The sequence below is a fragment of the Periplaneta americana genome, chromosome 12 (assembly GCF_040183065.1).
Source record: "Periplaneta americana isolate PAMFEO1 chromosome 12, P.americana_PAMFEO1_priV1, whole genome shotgun sequence".
NCBI classification, from domain to species: domain Eukaryota; kingdom Metazoa; phylum Arthropoda; class Insecta; order Blattodea; family Blattidae; genus Periplaneta; species Periplaneta americana.
Window position 1 is genome coordinate 117,518,104 of NC_091128.1, and position 20,864 is coordinate 117,538,967.

The following is a 20,864-nucleotide window of genomic DNA, read 5'->3' on the forward strand; positions in this document are numbered from 1 at the left end:
ACTAACTCATTGCCGTTGCTAACCAACTGACGTCAGAATAGTGTGATGTAACTCATACCACTGCTAAACAACTGACGTCAGATGTTGAAATTTTTTTAGTCATATTTTAGTGACTTCATACTCTACTACAAACGATTCACGTACTTGTGTTTCCCATTAATAGTAATTATTGTGGTTGCATTAAATTTAATAATAATAATAATAATAATAATAATAATAATAATAATAATAATAATCATCATCATCATCATTGAAACAAGTATAAGGACTAAGGCCCGTTACGGTCTCAGTGAGTCATTCTCGATCCTCCTTTTTTTTTTTTTTTTTTTTTTTGGACGGCATAAAGATCTCTTCCCTTGGGGACGATATTGAAGCATGACTTCTAGAAATCTATAATGATTCATTCGTTGGACATGGTTTTTTCTACTGCAGCCGGTACTTGTTTATAAACTGTGAGACTGTTAGTAATTGAAGTTCTTGCATGATATCCTCATTTTTTAGGTCCAAGCGACCATTAAATTTAATATAAAACTTGATATACCATAAAGCGAAAAAGATATTGGAATATTAAGAACATACGATTGAAATGTAGCGAATGTGAAGAACTTAAGCATAAACCTAAAATATTTGTTAATAGTTAAATACAAATGAAGCGTTTATTTTAAAGTGACCATAATCGAGAAAATGGAATTTTGAGATAATGGTGAGTGTATTGTAGCGGTCATCTACTGAATTAGTTGTTAGGGGAAAAACGCAATATGCCTAAGTTATAGGAATGGAAATTTTCAGTGGTTTTCATAAAACAACCACAATCCAAAGCCATCATATTGTAAAAACAGTTATTGTCCACCAAGAACGATGGTAGCATTTACAGCTATTCCATTCATATCATCTTGAAACATTTGTCCATATAATTTTAAACTATAGTAGATTGGCAGTACTGCTTCTTAAAGCCACCTCAGAGAAAAATGCTTGGGCACGTGAATATTGTTGTATTAGTTATGGAATCATCTTTAGGTGCAGAAGTAACCCCATGGAAGAAATGTAAGCAACGGGAGGAGAAGAAACAGGATATAATAAAGAAAAAGAAGATTAAAGGAAAGACACACTTCAGCCAAAACACAGTATTTTTTCTTAAAACAACCATTGTCCACAGTTACCTGCATGTATGCATGTATTTCTATGAGGCAATTTAAGTTTATAAATGTACTTCAGTTTTCCTCAGTTTCTACAATACCTTAAAAATGGCGTGAAGAATTTCATATTTGAAGTTTCAACAACACTCCTGCCAGATAATTTTTTTGTTTCTCATGAAAATGTATGTTTTTGGACTATGTTGTTTAAAAAAAACTTCAAATATAACCTATTCACTTCAAAATTTTCTTCAATAACTTATATTCCCGGAGAAAAGAACGAAGTAGAATTGCAAGAAAAAGGTATTTAATAAATTACACATACTATAAAATATCCTATGTTTCGCAAATATTTAAATTCAACGGGGATTTTTCATAAACTTTATTAAAATATACATTCAATTAACAATGGACTAACGTTTTGCGTGACGTATTCCAGAGTTGGATTTACAATGAAATACTAAATGTATCTAATCCGATGAATGATCGGTGGACGGGAGGAAAATTCTCTCCGGTACCGGGATTCGAACCCGGGTTTTCAGCTCTACGAGTTGACGCTCTATCCACTAAGCCATACCGGATTCCAATTCTGATGCCGGATTGAATCCTCTCAGCTTAAGCTTCACTTCGTCACAGATGTGTGACAGTGTCACAATGTCCAACACACTAATGTGCAGAGGTGCACTCATTACAGGTGACTAAGTGGCCGGGATCCGACGTAATGAGCACCGTCTTAAATCACTAAGTGATTATATACGCATATAATTCCTGCACAGAAATATCATACGTACTTCGGTACATGGCTATAGTATCTAATCTGACTTAGATTTTAGTTTCACTGGGGCGGGGGAAGGTATTGAAAGACGGACTATCCTGCAAAATGGCTGACTATGGGGATTTCAACGTAGCTTTTATCTGTCGAGTTCGTGAATGGAGACGAAAAAGAAAATCATAATAATAATATGTACTAATATCGGCCCAAGAATTTATAACAAATTAACAAAAAATATGCATATATATTTACCTACAACAGTTTGAAATTTAAGAATATATATGTACGCAATTTATGAGCAGTTATTAATTTTTAAATGTTATTTTATTGTAATTTATTATTGTAAATTTATTATGTATCGAATCCTCCCCTGAGAACGAGAACTCTCTCTTTCAGGGAAGTGCTAGAATTTTGTTAATTTACAATTCCTTTGCATTGTATTTTTCTGGAAATAAACTGCCTCTTCAGGTGAGCAATACTGCGGCCCGTACCAACACAGAATCCGTCGTAAATTTCTTTCCAACCTCGCTGTTTCTCGGAATTCTTGTTCGTCGACATGAATTTGTTTTTATTATTGATATTCCTTTTCGAACGTCTTTTCCTCTTCCACAGTCCAATTACACGCACGCTTCCTTTTACCGCCTTCCAATTCCGTGCTTTTATTTCTACAGTAAACAATCGAGAGTTGAAAGCTGCGAATCTTTACATGCGCTCTAGTATTTCTCAGCATTACGCAAGATATTTATAACTTACAAGGAGAGGACACGCTCTGTATATCACCGAATTAAATAATATTGTGTGAGATGAAAGTACAAGACGTACTGTTTAAAGTCATACCTGGTATGGGTGGCCAATAACCCCTCGTTTTGTAAATATTGGCTATTGTTTGTGACATACTTCCGTTAGGTGCCTAATAGGGAAGCATTAGACTATGTAAGAGCGTAGCTGATATGGTTTGATGCTGAGTTGTCATTCAGGCAACCCCAGTTCGAATCCTAATGCCTTCTCATTTTTTAAAACTTGATATTATTATTATTATTATTATTATTATTATTATTATTATTATTATTATCAAAAGGACAATTTGGCCCAAGAGTGCAACGTCAAGTAGATAATCTCACTTCTAAATTCGGAAATATATGTGTTACACGTTCTTCATCAGGAAAGCTGACATCTCCACTCCATAAGCAATACCTGGAGAAAGTAATAAAGACATATGTGAAAGAGCAGCCATTTCTTCTAATTCTGGACTCGTGGGAAGGGCAGGTATGATGAAATATTTACAAATGAAGAAAATGAAGTAACGTGCAACCTTATAGTTATTTCACCCAAATGTACTGGATTATGCCAGTATGCCAGTCCTGTGATGTTTATTTTTTTAGACAGGTAAGGATTTTTATCAAATATTTGCAAAATAGCTCTTTTCTTTTACAAACTAGACGACAAATTGCTTCAAGGGAGGATGCCCTCAAAATTCACTCCTTAATTCACTTTCAGTTGTCAGCTCCTATATTCCAAGCCATGTTGAAATATGCGTGGTATGCATCAAAATTAATAAACGAACAAGAAGTGTTTGTGACTGTGGACAACCTTCTTTCATTTGCCGTGTATGGTGCAGGAAATATGTATGTTTTGTGTATTTTTATGACATTTATCATAATGAATCATGTGCAAAATGAAGTGGAATAGAAACAGAACAGACACCAGTCATCTGCCTACGTGAGCAATATTTCCTTGCTTATCCTTTACGATACAATGTTAGTTAATTAGTAATTTGTTTAAAACATAATGAAGCATTGAATACATTGAGAAATATGATATATGTAAATAGATTACTGTGATCACACTATTAATCATTATTAAAAAAATATATAGGACTAGTTAAGATTCGAACTCAGGTTGCCTGGATAACAACTCAGCATCCAACCATATGGGCTACGCTGTTACACAGTCTAATGCTTCCCTGTTAGGCACCTAACGGAAGTGTGTCACAAACAATAACCAATATTTCCAAAACGAGTGGTCATTGGCCACCCATACCAGGTATGAATTTAAACAATACTTCTTATACTTTCATCTCACACAATCTTATTACATTCAATGATATACAGAGCATGTCCTCTCCTTGTTAGTTGTAAGATAATCCACACCGTAACTCAGTCCTTGATTATTCAGTCTGACTTTAGCCGTGATTAAAGTAGTGCGCAGAAAATCTAGATTAATGTGAATTATTGGAATACGTCTCAAAAAACTGTGTGACCAGAATGGTTAATGACAAAGGTATTCTTTTGGTCTTCGAAATAATAACTTATATTATTAACGTGCGTTCCTTGGAGCAAAAGCCAAAGCAGAATTTTTCTCACATGCAACTGCATCGATTCGGTGTAGGACACCTTATCCCGTTGAAAACGTGTCACAACATTGAACACAGCGAGTCAGGAGTCTATGCGTACCAAGAAGTAAGTCATTTCCGAATAACAGCGGAATTAACTGAAATTAAAAAATAACAGCCTAATAAATTAATTTAAATTAAACATTAATATGCCTACATGCCGTAATGTGAGCTAGAAATTAACTATAAATAATTTCAGATAATGCAAAAATATGAATAAATCAAATACTGTGTTTTAGCACATAAATGAAACGTCAATAAAAATACTAACACACAATTATTAACCATAACAAATACGATATCTAAATCTTTGTACGTGCCAAAATAGTACATTATGCAACGAGCCTATAATGATAGTAATGAAGAAGCGAGTATGGATGTTTATGAAACGAGCGCAAGCGAGTTTCATAATTTTCATACGAGCTTCTTAATTACCATTATAGGTGAGTTTCATACGACTTTTTATGCTCGACCATATTTCTAACTTGAAATTATTCAGATGTATACATTTTATTTGTATCTGACAAGATCGGAAGTGACCTTGTTCTAGGTCGTGAACTGTGAGATGTGCGCAGACGCGAAAGTATTGATTTTTTCCGAGGAACAATAATGTCATTGACCTTGTGTAATCCCGTTAAACTTGGTATAACCTTGATTATTGAATTCGACATTGAAAAACGAGATGACAAATTGAATTTATTTGAATATTATTTACAATTAACGCTAATTATTATAGTAACAGAACATAACCTTCTGCGACAGTATTGGATTTCCAGCCTCCGTGACTTTTCACTAATTCTCTTTCGATTGCATATCCGAGAATAATCGATACTTGCGGTTTTATAATGGTACAAAGCTGACTTGTTATTGGCTGAACACCTGTAAGCTGAGTTGTCATTGGCTGAAAACACCTGTACTTTAATAAGTAGGTGTACTTTAATGACATGCATTAAAGGACTGCTACCATGTGTATAATTACTACATTTCGGCATGGTCGAGCATAAACAAATTAAAGGTAACTGGGAGTAAACGGGTAATTATACAGGATGGGAGGGGTATACGTGAAAATACTTTTAGAGGTAATCGTGTAAAGTACGAGTATAATAGTAATAATAATCCGTGGCGCTACAGCCCGTGAAGGGCCTAGACCGACCAGCCGGCTGCTGGCCTCACGCCAATATGCTAAAGCAGAGGTGGACGATCATCCAACCAGAATGGAGGTATCGTGTGGTTAGCACGATGATCCCCTCCGGCCGTAATAGCTGGCTTTCGCAAGCGGATTTCGCTACCTATCGTAGTTCCCCAAGTGCATCACGATGCTGGATGGGCACCGGTCCCATAAACTGGCCGAAATTTCATGAGAAAATTTCTTCCCCCATGAGGACTCCAACCAGCGCGCATTCCGTAACGCGAGTCCTAGGCAGATGCCTTAGACCACGACGCCACGGCGCGGGACCGTGTAAAGTATACTGAACGAAATTATGTAACAAATTTTTTAATCTTCGAACTTATATTTTTAGACATGAAAATGCCATGTTTTTTAGGTTAGTTAATACTTCAAGACGATTTGTTTTCTTTATGAACGCCTCACGAAGTTATGCAAAAGTTTAAGCTTGTGGGGGTTTGAGTAATTTCCAGGTTTACCATGAAGTTCTTTGTGGTGTAACAGGTTATCGAATAATTTATCGTTTATCCAAACACAACCCCTTCTCTTTTTCCGTTGTCTTCGCCTTGTTCTCCTTATCTTCGCTTTAGTCTCCTTGTACTATCCTTGTTCCTCTTTCATCCACCTTGTTCTCCTTGTCTCTCCTTATTATCCTTGCCTTCGCCTGTTCTCCTTGCCTTCCCCTTGTTTTCCTTGTCATTCTCTTGTTCTCCCCTTCCCGTTATCCTTGTAACTTCCTGTTCTCCTTCTATTCTCCTTGTTTCGTTTCTCGCACCATCCACACATAGTTCTACATAAAGATTAAAGCCATGTACCTGTCGACAGGTGATCGTATCCACAAGTAGGTATACGTAAATATACAGTATGCAGCAAAGTAAAGCTATGCACTTATCGACATTTTGTAGAAAAACATATTTTCTTTACGGCATGCATCCGTGTACAAAATATAGAACGTCGTCTCCGCCCACAGTTTTGGAAGGTTTCCATCTAAGCTATAGTTGGATTTTGATTACACAATTTATAGTAAGACGAAAAAATATTGTGTAGAATTACTGGAACCAATGTGAGACGGTAGTGGCAGGAATGACAGAAATTCTCACAGAGAAACCTCCCATGTAACAGCTGTGTTTAATAAAATCTCTCTGAATGTGGCCGGGTTTGAACTCCTCTGCTTTCAATAAGAAATCTTCCGATTACTGAATGACTTATGACTCGGCTTTGTGTCATATTATAAGTTGCGATCAGCTACTAAAGACGTTTCCCTTTCCGACATGTATCTTGCCGTCTGTAAAAAAAGTTGCTTACAAGATCTCTTCGGCTTCAGTTTGCTACGGGCTACACGATAGGGTTCATTTACAAGGAAGAAGTAACTTCATAAACTCCTCAACTTTCCTAGAGCCTGCCTCGGTGGCGTAATTTTTAGTATAACCCATTTTCTCATGCTTTTCATCAAGATAATTTTTCAACTATGTAGTAAAAAACTTTTTCTTGCATTTTTAGAGTATCAGACATAGATAACAAGAACTTTTAAAGAGGAAATATCATGGTAACACTTTTTAAGTCCGACCATTGCCATACACAAAATGCTGTACAAAAAATTTAACGTTCCATTTTAAGGGGAGTTGTACGTTATCGCATGCAAAGTAATGGTAAAAATAGCCTATCTTCAAGCGGTCAGAATTGTAATACTATTTATCACAGCTCTTTCATTTTTTTAGTGATATATGTATACACATTAAGCTTTAAAATGAAAGAAGAATGGTTAATCTAGTGTAAATCTTACCCTTAAATTAATTTTTGAATTTAATCATATTTTTTTATATAAATTCACTACATACCTGTGATTAGGTGCACTCTATTCACTTATAATAGCACACATTGAATTAAAATTTTGGCCACTTACTTCTAATAGATACTAAAACATACCCTACTAAAATTATTAAAATATCTGTAATATTATGGGCATACGGCTTATACTAATCTTCAATTCCTTTTTAATTTATTGACGGTGATGATTGCTATAAGCCCTATGCCCATAATATTATAGATACATGAATAATTTTAGTAGGGTATGTTTTAGTATCTATTAGCAGTAAGTGGTCTAATTTTAAATTCAATATGTGCTATAATAAGTGAATAGAGTGTACCTAATCACAGACATGTAGTGGATTTATAAAAAAATTGTGCTTAATTAAAAAAATTAATTTAAAGATAAAGATTTACTCTAGAGTAACCATTCTTTTTCATTTCAAAGCTTAATGTGTATACATATATCACTAAAAAAATGAAAGAGCTGTGATAAATAGTATTATATTTATGACTGCTTGAAGAGAGGCTATTTTTACCATTATTTTGCATGCGATAATGACCAACTCCCCTTAATTAAAAAAAACTGTGTAAGTACAGTTAGGTTTCAAGCGAAGTTCTCAATATCACTTGAATGTAATTATTAGGGTTAGGATTTTGATGACCTATAAATCATGAAAAAATGTCCTAAAACAATGCATTTATGATCTAAAAATCTTTCAAAAATGCCCTTAAAATGCTCTAAAAATTGATAATATATGAAATGCGTAAATCACGAAGTGATTTAAGACGGCGCTTATTCCGTTGGATCCCGGCCAACTAGTCACTCATAACGAGTGCACCTCAGCACATGTGTGGACTTCGGTCCTATGTTCATAGACATCTATGACGTAGTGCAGAGGGCGGCCACTAGAGGGAACCCAAGAGTTGGAACTCAATCAGAGACAATTCTGTCCGACGTCGGGGTTGTATCCGGTGTGGCTTAGTGGATAAAGCATCAGCACGTAGAGCTGAAAACCCGGGTTCAAATCCCGGCGCCGGAGAGAATTTTTCTCCGTTCCATTACTCTTTCATCGTTAAATAATTGGCTTAGTAGGAAAAGAGGTTTTGTACTACTTAATATTTAGACTAATAATTAAAATTAAATTTCTGTACCAACATTTAAGTTTAATTAATTTTACATATTTTTTTCTAAGTAGTGAACTTTAATTAATTATTTTACCTGATGTAGTTTCCATGTAGTCCACCACAAGACCAATCTTATCCGGAACTAGCAGGCACAGAGGAGTCTATATTGAAGGGGTGGTTGGACTGATGCATTGCATGGGGTATACTACGTTAAAATGGCAATATTTGTGTACAAAAGGGATTAAAATATTATACAAAATAATGGGTATTAATGGACAAAATATGCAGAGAAAATATCAAAGGAAATAAACAATGTTTTACATTAATAATAGGGAATTATGGTCAAAATTAAATGAAAATGCCTAAAAATTACCGAATAAAACAAAAAATGCTCTTATGAGCTGAAACAGCAAAAAATGCAAAAAAGTGTCCTAACAAATATGTCTTAAAACACTTAGTTTATCACATAACATATCAATACTAAAGCAGGTATGTTTCTGGCTTGCTAGAAAAAAGATGCAATTTCGTCAAAATCCTAGCTCTAGTAATTATATAATTCCTAAAGTAATTATGACACATTTGGACACACGAGCACTCACTTTCTGTGTGTTATATTAGCTCGTATAAAAAGAACCCACCACAAGACCACATTGAAACCACGTTCAAAATCTACAGAAGAGTAAAGACTGTAGAGAAAACTGAAATACAAAATGTAGCTTCAAATACAAATTATATGAGGCATTGCTCCCCTCTAATGGTTCCCGAATAATTGTATACTATTCGTCAAACATTAAGGTACAGAAAATACATGGTTGACAATTAATAATAGTAGTAATATTTACAAACAACGGCTTCAGCTGTACAGGTTATTTGTCATCAAAGTCAAATTTTGAGAAAAATGTTCGAATGTAGCCCTCTATCAGGATCAGAAGAAAGCCAAGCAAAGGACCTTATCGCCCTCTGCTGGATTAACTAAATCGGTGACTGCTACAAACTGTGTGATATTATCCTCCAGTATTTCCGATGAATTTCCAATCATTCATGAAAACATATGTTAAGTATGATAAAGGAAGTCGGAGGAAAACTATTTATGAAGGGTGTACGCCTGGAAACAGGTTTCGCTTGTTACGGAACCATTCGAAATGCGACACGGCAAGTAACAGCCCGCCTAGACGTCTTCTTTGCTTCAGCTTTCGGCAATGATGTCTCGTGATTTATGTATTAAGTCACGGATGTAATTTATTTGCCACCTTATAATAAATACTAGAACTGTCGATCGTTCTCTCTAATGCACATTTCACAGCTTTTTAAAATACGTATTCTAGACACGTTACGTTGGATTTTGTTTCTACCGTCAGAACAGAACCGTAGGCACACGGTCAGTATCTTTAAATTTATGAACTACTATTGTTTTAGCAATTTCTTCGCTTTCTAACTCATGTCTTGAATACAACTGACTGTTTCACTAACTTTTCTAACAATTTCGTGGAAGTCTGTCCTAGCCTATAGTCTATGTTACTCAGATATTCTTCACTTAGAAAACGATTCATCAGTCTTCTTAAAAATTAACTGGTTTCTGTCACTTTTGTCACTAAATTTAGGATTCTTCAATCACATGATATTTATAGTCGGAATATTCTCATAGAAAGTACAGTACGATAAAATTTTTGACCACAATATCTTCGTAATATATACGTATGACAAGTGAAGATTCGCTGTTGTAATGTGTACTGTATTGCAACAAAGCAAACTGAAATAGATCAAATGGAAGTTAGAAGTAGCCTATACTAATGCTGTAACCTTGACGTCCCTTTAGCGCAGTGGTCGTCAGCACTCGCTGAAATGGGTAACGGGTAATGGCAGTGTTGCCAACAATTTTCACCTCAAAGTCACCAAATAAGTTCTTAAATGTCGCTAAAAGGTCGCTAAATTCAATTTTATAAGTAAAAAAATACGTATGTAAAGAAATGAGTAAGAAAAACAACAGCAAAAATGTATCGTAACTTGTATAGATATAAATCATCCATATCTTCCTCTTCTACTGTAGCTGCTGAGTGGAAGACAAGGATTCATATAGGCCTACTGTCCAAATTTCACGAGAATCTCCCTGTGAGGGGAGTATTCTCCTTGCGAGGTAAGAGGAGAGTGAGACTTTAATTCGGCGTTCTTGAAGGAGCAGGTGGATGGGAGTGATGCCTTTGACAGGCTGGGACAAACAAGGTTCAGTCAATGGCCGGCCGGTTGAGTGTCGGGGATTGTTATAAGAGTAGGAGGAAAACTCGCATTCCTCACTCGGATCTTCTCGTGAAATGCGGACTTTTAGGTCGGATGTGGAAAGTAAATACACATCAGTAGTTTCAGTCTACCTCAGAACACTTCCACAAAATTTCGTATGTGTAACACTTTTTTTCTTTTTCGAAATTCCCAAAATGTCCCTGGCATATGATATAGCACTAGATGTTTTGATATTAATTCTATTGGGTGGTTTTCGTTTCACTAAATTAGACTGGCTAAATAGGCGTTCTACTCAGCATTCGAATAGGTTAGAAGCTGTTAGTCCAAGCAAATTCTTTGTACTTATACACCTACACCAAAAAAATTGCTGTTGATAAAATACTACACCATTTAACAACGCGATAATTTCGCCAGGCGATTCCCCAAGATGTTTTCATGATACGTCGTAGGGAGGTATTTTTATAACGTTTTGAAATTGTACCAAGAAGTATACTTCCTCTATAATAATATTAATAGTTTCAAAATACAAAATTAATGTATCCAATTACATCTTAGTAAAAACAGTTAAAATGTCTAAACTTAAAAGTCGCCAAATTTGTGGCCACATAATTAATAAAACTTTCAGAAAAGTCGTTCGTCGCTATTCCCTAATTTTGTCGTTAGACACTCCTTCATAACCTCTAGTTCTACCGACTTGTAGCTAAAGTTGGCAACACTGCGTAAAGGAGTGTATCGGAATATGCACCATCCTGTAGAAGGAAGATGGAGAAAGCATACCCTCCAGCAGCCACCGGTGCACGCTATAGGTATCCTACAAGCAAAACTCAGCTCGAACTCCTCACGGCGCGCATGCTATACCCCCTCCCCCCCACAGTATGCATGACAGCATGCTGGGAACGGGAGCATACGTCATCTACGCGAGACAGTCACGCCCGCTGGTTTCTGCGCACTGAGTTTTCCTTGTTGGATGCCTATAGTGCATCTCTTATCAGCGGGTAAGAGGCGGTAGCCCGAGGGTGCACTGTGCTGATGACCGCTGCTTTAACGTGTTGCTGTCTCTCCATACTACGCAACAAAAAAACCTTCCCATAATCGATGCACACAATATATTCTCGGCATTAGAGCTAAATTTCTGCTGAATTTGGCAGTCAATAAAATCCAGAATTTATTTTGTAGTGATCATGCCATTGGAATGGATATTTCTCGGTTACTGCAAAACAGCGAATGTACGATAAGAAGTCCACAGACTTTCCAGATGTTCTTCGTTCTCATACGTGCGTAATTTTGTTAGAAAAGACGATAGTTATTGTGCTTTATGTTCCCTTTGGTTATATTTATTTTCCTCCTACTCCAAGATACATATTTATTTTGTTCGTATTACATTCGTTCGTGTATAAAATCTAATAATTTTATATTTTATTTCTTGTACAAAGAAGCTTTTAAATCAAATTAGACAGATGACAGCCGCATTTCAATAGAATTACCACACACTAAATCAAGGAAGCAGGAAGTCGATAATCTGTTGAACATACAGAAAAAAATCGGCTGTCATTGGTCAACGAAGACAAAGCATAGAGTCGAATGAAAGTGCTTTTTTATCGAAGTAACAAAGAACATAGCCAGAACTTTTCCGGATAGTTTGTAACCGTCTTAAACTTGGCCATCTCATGTAAGAATCCATCTCCTTCAAGAAATGCCATTGCCTATTTCTAATCTTTTCATTATTATTATTATTATTATTATTATTATTATTATTATTATTATTATTATTATTATTAAGTTTGCAACGTTGAAGGATCTTCCTGTGTCCAAATTTTTCTTTCTCCACGTCTCCATTTTCGCAGTCTTCTTTGTCTAAGCTTTTTCTGTTGTACTTCTGTAGTACATAATTTTATCAAACCATGTAACCCGTGATCTTTTCCAATTCCCTCTTCTTGTAGATATCTATTCCAATATCTCTCTCGGTAGTGTGTCTTCCTCCTTCCCACAAACACGGCCATAGCAATTTAATTGTCGACTATGTAGTTAATATTAAAGATTTTGTAAAATCCTTCTTTCTCCTAATTTTCTAATTTCTTATTTTATCTAATTTTGAACATCGCCCAGACCTTCTGAGTAAATCAATTTCTCTACATTGTAACTGAGGTTTAACTTTTTGAATTGATATCCACAATTCTTCTCCGTAATCTGTCACACTTCTAATTATATATATTATGGAATAACCGTACTTTTTAGACATATGTATAGAGAAGTGAAATAACCTTGTAGATTTTCATAGCGGATAGCTCATGTTGTATGTAGCAAAAAAGTATCATACCATATTGGCGTAAAGTCCATATTTCTCTCAGAAAAAAAATGTTGTTTCTCTTTCAAATGTTTAACAGCCTCTTATTCGGTAAATACTGCGAGTAGGATCGTGATATTTATCCACGTCGATAGAAAATCTAATAAGGAATCATTTACCCCTCTGGCGCATTTCAATAGCTGGACGATTTTCGTGTAAATTTAAATTAAAAGCAACTAATTTGAAGCCAATGATTAATGCGACCAGCTTACAATTCTGTAGCCTGAAAGGGAGATGGGAAGTAGTTCACTAAGGCAGACAGACCTCAGTTCGTTAACCTCTTACACCTGCATTGCGAGAAGAAAGAGGGGTGTGTTAACGGCGATGTTGCCAGACTGTTGAAACTTCCAACTCAATATTTTTGAGATCTTCAATATATTTTTGTTTGAACTATATATTGTCATATGTTACTCCATGTACAAGATATTTCAGAAGGAGTGAATTATGTAATTATGAAAGAAACCGCAATACATGGAGAAAAGCTTTGACGAATAAGCTTTGTCTACCACAAATTTCTCAAGGTTTGATGGGATTATATCCGATTCATTTGATGATTAATTGATTAGCTTTTAGCTGGTAGCTGGATCCAAAAGCTTGTAGTAGTGGAAATTTCTTATTTACATCAGTTTACAGTTATGGGGAAAACTTAGAGACAATAAGACACTACAACGATAATGAAGTAATAGTGTAATAACACATTGCAGATGAGAACAAAGTATTGGGGCAAAAGAAATCCTACTGCCGATTTGTAAAAAAATCAGTGGGCCCCCTACCTATGGAGAATTACAGGAGGTTTCAGGCGTAGAATTACGTCAATAGAGTTCATGCGATGAGAACGGTGTAGTTTTGGCCCAAGAAAGTTCGAATGAAATAAAGATTTTGAACAAGTTCACATATAAGCTTATATTTATTTATTTACCGAGTTTATACTCGGCATACAAGAATTGACAGAGATATTTTATGTTAGTTAGGCTCAAAGTCAATCGCTCGGGAAAACGTGAAAAGCTTTGGTTCGTTATCGTGGAGCACGGTTTGGTACCTCAAACTAGGAGCGCAATTTTCACGGTCGTGTACCCACATTCCTCCTCTTTCAAAACGTACACGGCCTTCGCAGTTTCCACTTTGACTCTGTGACAACAATGTTTCTGTTTTACATATTTTCGTTATATCCAACTCCGAAATGTCGCCCCGGAGGGTCGATCGAATACATGTAATTCCAGGTCATACATTTTATATAGGTACGATCCCTTGTTACTCTCATAATTTATTAGTCGACTGGGCTATTGCGGAGTTCAAGAACGCCATACGTCTATGCAAACAATATAAGTATGGATATTGTCGAATTGAGAGGGCATATATAACTTAGGAAAACGAAAATAATGCTTAATTTTTTTTCTTTTTGTTAAATGGACTTTTCTTAATAGTTATTGTTGTTTAGTCAACTGCCCGAAGAGAGATTTGAACCTCATAAGTAACACCAGTAAGGCATCATTCATGAGGCAACTAGGCCAGAAGATAATGGGGTAGGGTTTTTAATAGTAAAAAGTTTAAATACCTCTAATACTTCTCGAGTTATGACTTATGATCTGAAACGTGAGAATATGTCAATTGACTTGGCCACTGATATACGGACAGAACTTCTCATCTTCACTAAGTTTCTCGCTCATTCCCCGAAACTTACGTTTTCCGAACCCGTTTTCCTCACCAACTTCCAGATTTTTTTTGGAGAAATTCAAGAAACTGTGCTTGTATTTAATACTGTAGAACAAACTCTACCTTTAGTGCTCTTCTATAATTTTTTTTCATTAATAATTTTCGTGTAAAAACAATTGCATTTTACAATTGATGGCAAAAAATACCATAAAAGATTTCATATTTCGCTATTAAACTAATAATGACAGATTTATTAACATACTTATTATCAATAAGATATATAAGAATTAGAAGCTTATTCAAAATTATACCAGATATCAGCGAAACCATTTTCCTGCACAAATTGCAGTCCCAATTTACAAATGTTGATTAAATTAATCTTCGAAAAACGTATTAGTGTCTTTCACGTGTTAAATTTTATATTACCTTGTTAACATATTTCGGCCTGCTATTGGCCATCTTCAGAAATGGTTGTTGCTGGTCTTGGCGCCTTTTGTTTTGTTTCCTGTGCGGGTGTGTTTTTGTAGTGTAATGTGGAGTCAAAGAGTGTGTTCTGAAATTGAGTTGTGTGTTGAGAATTTCATTTGGATGCGTTTTTATGTCTCTATATATTTCGAATCGTTCTAGTGTGTTTAGTTTCTGGCTCTTTGGTTGGTTGTGTAGAATTTCCATATCTGTTTTGATGTCTCTGTAGTTGAAGGTAATATAAAATTTAACACGTGAAATACACTAATACGTTTTCCGGAGTGATACAGTGTTAAAAGTTGTGTAATCAAGATGTATAAATTAATTTTAACAATAAACATTTTTTATTTTAATTTTTTTATTAATCTAGTAGTCTTTCTTTATCACTGTACCAAATTCCAACGCAAACTTTATTGCTATTATGTAGGAATTTCACTACATTTATACTAGCCAAAATCTACACACCCCCTTGAAGGGAAAAGTTTACCAAATGTACGTAATTGCTTTATTACTGAAAGAACTGGTGTAGTAATAACGCAGGCAGCTCTTATTATGTCTAACTACGCTGTTTAATCAGTAATTCAGTTAATAGTTCTCCCCCTTCATTAAGCGAGAAAGATTACAGCTCTTTGGCATGCAGCGATTGCCCTAGATTGATTAAATTTTCTGCACTAAACCAGAAATAGACGAGAGAAGATTTGTGGATATTACCGCACCTCTCTATTGAGACCTCTGTGTTCGTTGGCAGTCTATCTGCCACCCGGACAATCCCCGCACGTGGAGAATTACGTTAATAGGCTATGATTTATGAAGTGTAATGGAAGTGGAGGTTTGTCTGATCAACGTCCCGGCTAATGGAGTTCAAGCGAATTGCAATAAAGAAAATTAATATTGAATTCTGTACTTCCGAACTGAAGACAGGTGTTGCGGAACGTAATTGATATCTGTAGCATGACGACGAAGGTACAAAATTACAGTAATAAGACAAATTAGATTTCAGACAATTTAGTAGAGAAGCAGAATCTTAATTTAAATGATGCCAAGACGTTTTTCTTTTAAGTATTTCAAGTTTGTAATGAAGTGACACAACTGGCATTCATAGACTACATCAAAGCATTCGACCGTATCAATAGAGAAAAATTAAGTAAATTAATGGAGAAAAAGGATTCTAAAACATCTTATAATAGTAATAAGTTTCTACAATAACAAACAATTCAAATAAAAATGGATCATGAGTTGACAGAGACAATTGAAACAAACCGAAGATCGAAACAAGAGTGTAATAATTATGTCACCTACGTTACTTAATGTTTATACAGGTGTGAGAGGTATAAGTGCTATTATTTTAACTGGTGATTATTCAAGTCATAAGGAAGGAAAAAACGTCCTCACAATTTTTTTCTAATTGCAATATTTAACTAGTTATTAAAGTTTACAATGTTAGACGTTTTGCAACGTTGCTACATGGTGAGAAAATTGTTGTTTACATAAAACGAGCAGCAAATACAAACATTCAATTTCATTAATAGGACATTATGTTAAATTTACATTTTATTTAACAATATTGCTCCATTTTCCATTAGACGTCTAAAAAATAATAATGGTTTAGTGCACAAAAATTGCGGCTCCGTTCAAAAGTTTCGGTGAAGCTAACGTTAATGAAATAGAATTTTTGTAAGTCGATTAATATCTATTTTTATCACCTCCCTACCATTTGTTTCTTTGTTTGCCAACATTTCAAACTTTTCTTTGCGACCTCATTTGTTTATCGCATATATAGTCAAGTGGAAATGGCGGCTCCGTTCAAACGTTTTGGTGAAGCTAACATTAGTGAAATAGAATTTTAGTAAGTAAATATTTTATTGTATTAGAGTACTTTATTTCTTCTAATCTTTACATGCCTTCTTCTAATCGTTAATAGTCAATTAAATCCCACTCGAGTTTTGATTTTCTCTAGATAAATCAAAACCTATAGTGAGATTATGTACTGTTGATAAAAACAAACGTCTGTTGTAAATTGATTAATTCTTTGTGTCTGACAGTTAAGTCTTTTCAAGTTTCCAACAACAAATTTTAAGTTAAGTCCTCCATTTTTTTTAGTTGAAATCTCTCCTAGTCTTTGCCTTCTGTTACTTTCTTCATTGCTACACTTTTCTCTTGCTTCTAATTTTCTACCAATTTATTTTCTTGTTCCTCTGTCTCCATATCTATCTCCTTATTAGCTTTCTATCTTCTTTTTTCAAATTTATCTTCAGTAGTTTGTTGAATTATTTAAATTTATTTCAACCGATCTTCCTTCGGTTTTATTTCACTTTGCTTCGTATTTGATTTTTTTTTTCGCTTTCCTGCCTTTCTTGCATTACTGGTTTTTATTAAAATTCCGTTATATATTTTTATATTTCTTATTTTATTAATTTATTGTTTTTTTTCCTATTTCCTTCACTCTTGCTGCCTGTTTCATTATTTAGTGTTCATTTTCCTTCTTCAATTTTTGAAGTTCTTCCTTGTTTTTATCATTCGTTGACAGAACATACGGCATTTTTTCATGAAAGTAAATTAACTCACCTAAGTTGTAAAAGTAAACCACATCGTATCTAAATAAAAATATCAAGTGCTGCTGTTTATTTTTCCGAATTACTGAAGTACGAGATGAAATCAACTTCTTTAATCAAGTCCGTACCTGATTTTCGCGATTTTGTGAAGTGTTAGAAATAATCCCAACATTCTACGGGCAAGTAATACATAATTCAGACTTGTTTGTTTGTATGGCTCAGCAACAGCGTGAAACACGGAGAGGATATGAAATGTATACATATTAAAATTAATAACAGCGCAGACGTTTCAACGTTGTTGGGTTGAAAGTTACGGTCTAGTGACTGGCGTTTCGTTCTGCCATCATTTAGACTTCTCGACGGAGTTGACGACAGCGTCTTACGCCTGACATCACTCGGCGTCAGCGGCGCGTCTCTCGTACAGTTGCTGCGAGTTCACTACCACAGTTGTAAGTAATGAACGCGTCACGTGACCGCCTTCGTGTCTCGTTAGAAACTCAAACAATGTCTAACCATTCAGATCTATGCGGCCATAATTAAAGTTATGGCTGTCCGCTGTAAACATCGAGTTGGATCGAAAAGTTCTAAGATTTGAATTAAAATATATATATATATATATATATATATATATATATATATATAATATCAGATTTTTTTGTATTCGACAGATATTGGAGAAAAAATGGGAGTATAGGGGTACAGTACATCAGTTATTCATAGATTTCAAAAGGCGTATGACTCGATTAAGAGAGAAGTTTTATATAATATTATTATTGAATTTGGTATTCCCAAGAAACTAGTTCGATTAATTAAAATGTGTCTTAGTGAAACAGCAGAGTCCCTATAGACCAGTTTCTATCTGATGCTTTTCCAATTCACTGCGGGCTAAAGCAGGGAGATGCACTATCACCTTTACTTTTTAACTTCGCTCTAGAATATGCCATTAGGAAAGTTCAGGATAACACAGAGGGTTTGGAATTGAACGGGTTACATCAGCTTCTTGTCTATGCGGATGACGTGAATATGTTAGGAGAAAATCCTCAAACGATTAGGGAAAACGCGGAAATTCTACTTGAAGCAAGTAAAGAGATAGGGTTGAAAGTAAATCCCGAAAAGACTAAGTATACGATTATGTCTCGTGATCAGAATATTGTACGAAATGGAACTATAAAAGTTTGAGATTTATCCTTCGAAGAGGTGGAAAAATTCAAATATCTTGGAGCAACAGTAACAAATATAAATGACACTCGGGAGGAAATTAAACGCAGAATAAATATGGTAAAATGCGTGTTATTATTCGGTTGAGAAGCTTTTGTCATCTAGTCTGCTGTCAAAAAATCTGAAAGTTAGAATTTATAAAACAGTTATATTACCGGTTGTTCTGTATGGCTGTGAAACTTGGACTCTCACTTTGAGAGAGGAACAGAGATTGAGGGTTTTTGAGAATAAGGTCCTTAGGAAAATATTTGGGGCTAAAAGGGATGAACTTACGGAGAATGGAGAAAGTTACACATCGCAGAGCTGCACGCATTATATCCTTCGCCTGACATAATTAGGAACATTAAATCCAGACGTTTGAGATGGGCAGGGCATGTAGCACGTATGGGTGAATCCAGAAATGCATATAGAGTGTTAGTTGGGAGGCCGGAGGGAAAATGACCTTTGGGGAGGCCGAGACGTAGGTGGGAGAATAATATTGAAATGGATTTGAGGGAGGTGGGATATGGTGATAGAGACTGGATTAATCTTGCTCAGGATAGGGACCAATGGCGGGCTTATGTGAGGGCGGCAATGAACCTCCGGGTTCCTTAAAAGGCAATAAGTAAGTAAGTATATAATATCAAAATTTCATTAAGAACTCACATAACGTCGTTGTTCCTGCAATAACTCCTATGTGACATATTTATCGATTTCAGATTTTTGCTCTATTAAATAACTTAAATAGTGATACAGCAAATAATAAAGTCTCCTATATAAATAAATAAATATATATATATATATATATATATATATATATATATATATATGAGCCGTTCAGAGGAAAAGTGGTATAAGTCAAAATTGGGTAACGAGGTTTAAAGTAAAAATTCTGTAAAATACAGCGCAAAACAGCAATTAATATGTCCTTAGAGCTATCCACTGACTACTAATAGTTTAAATAAATTGAATATTAATTGCTATCACCATTAAATGGAGAAAAATTCGTTCCGGCACCGCGAATCGAACCCGGGACCTCTCAGCTCTGCGCGCTGAGGGCTCTTTCCAACTGAGCTATGCCGGGACACGATCCACGGTGCCGGTCGAACTCCTCTCATTGTACTGTTTTACGGCCTACTACCTGCATTTAAGCCTATGTAAGTCAATATGCAGGAGCGCATATTTAAATGATTTTTATGGCCATATTCAACAACAGTTTGTGATAACTGTTAACATTTAATACATAAAATATTCAATATATGAGGTTTTGCCATAGCTCAGTTGGAAAGAGCTCTCAGCGCGCAGAGCTGAGAGGTCCCGGGTTCTATTCCCGGTGCCGGAACGAATTTTTCTGGAATTAATGGTGATAATACACATTGACTACTTCATAGTAGTTGTGATAATATTCAATGAGGATGGCGAGACCTCATATAATGAATATTTGATGTATTAATTGCTACTTTGCGCTATATTTTACAGAATGTTTACTTTAACCCTCATTACCCATTTTTGACTTACACTACTTCTGCTCTGAACGGCTCATATGTAACTATATTTCTTTGTTTTGAAAATGTAAGAATTCACAGTCTCCTATGTACGGATGTCATAGGATGAATAAATGTTTTTTCTTCCTACTGAAAAATTTTATATTTTGCACATAGGAGTTATTGTTGGAACAACGACGATATGCATTTGTTGTGCTTTAAAGTGAATTATACATGAACGTACTATTATTTAATGGTTTATTTTACGACGTTTTATCAACTGCTATCGTTAACTAGCGTCTAAATTAATATATGAAGATAATAGCGCTAGTAAAATGAGTCCAGGTTCCAGCGCCGAAAATTACCAAACATTTGCTCTTAATCAATTGAGGGGAAAACCACAGAAAAAATCTCAACCAGGTAACTTTCCCATCCAAGACAACCCGGAACCACTCGTTTGATAGTCAGGCATGCCAACCGTGAACGCACGGAAAAAATAATTATAAAATTGTTAACATTTAAACTCCATCACCATGTT

At 35.2% G+C, this 20,864-nt stretch overlaps 1 protein-coding gene and 1 non-coding gene across 3 annotated transcripts in view; one reads left to right on the plus strand and one right to left on the minus strand.

Moving 5' to 3' along the window:
- Positions 1-20,864, plus strand: part of LOC138710843 (uncharacterized) — an 858,539-nt gene that overhangs the window by 105,655 nt on the left and 732,020 nt on the right. The gene's annotated exons all lie outside the window — the stretch shown is intronic.
- On the minus strand, positions 1,643-1,714 carry TRNAY-GUA (transfer RNA tyrosine (anticodon GUA)). Its single transcript has one exon. It is a non-coding gene; the product is annotated as a tRNA-Tyr (tRNA).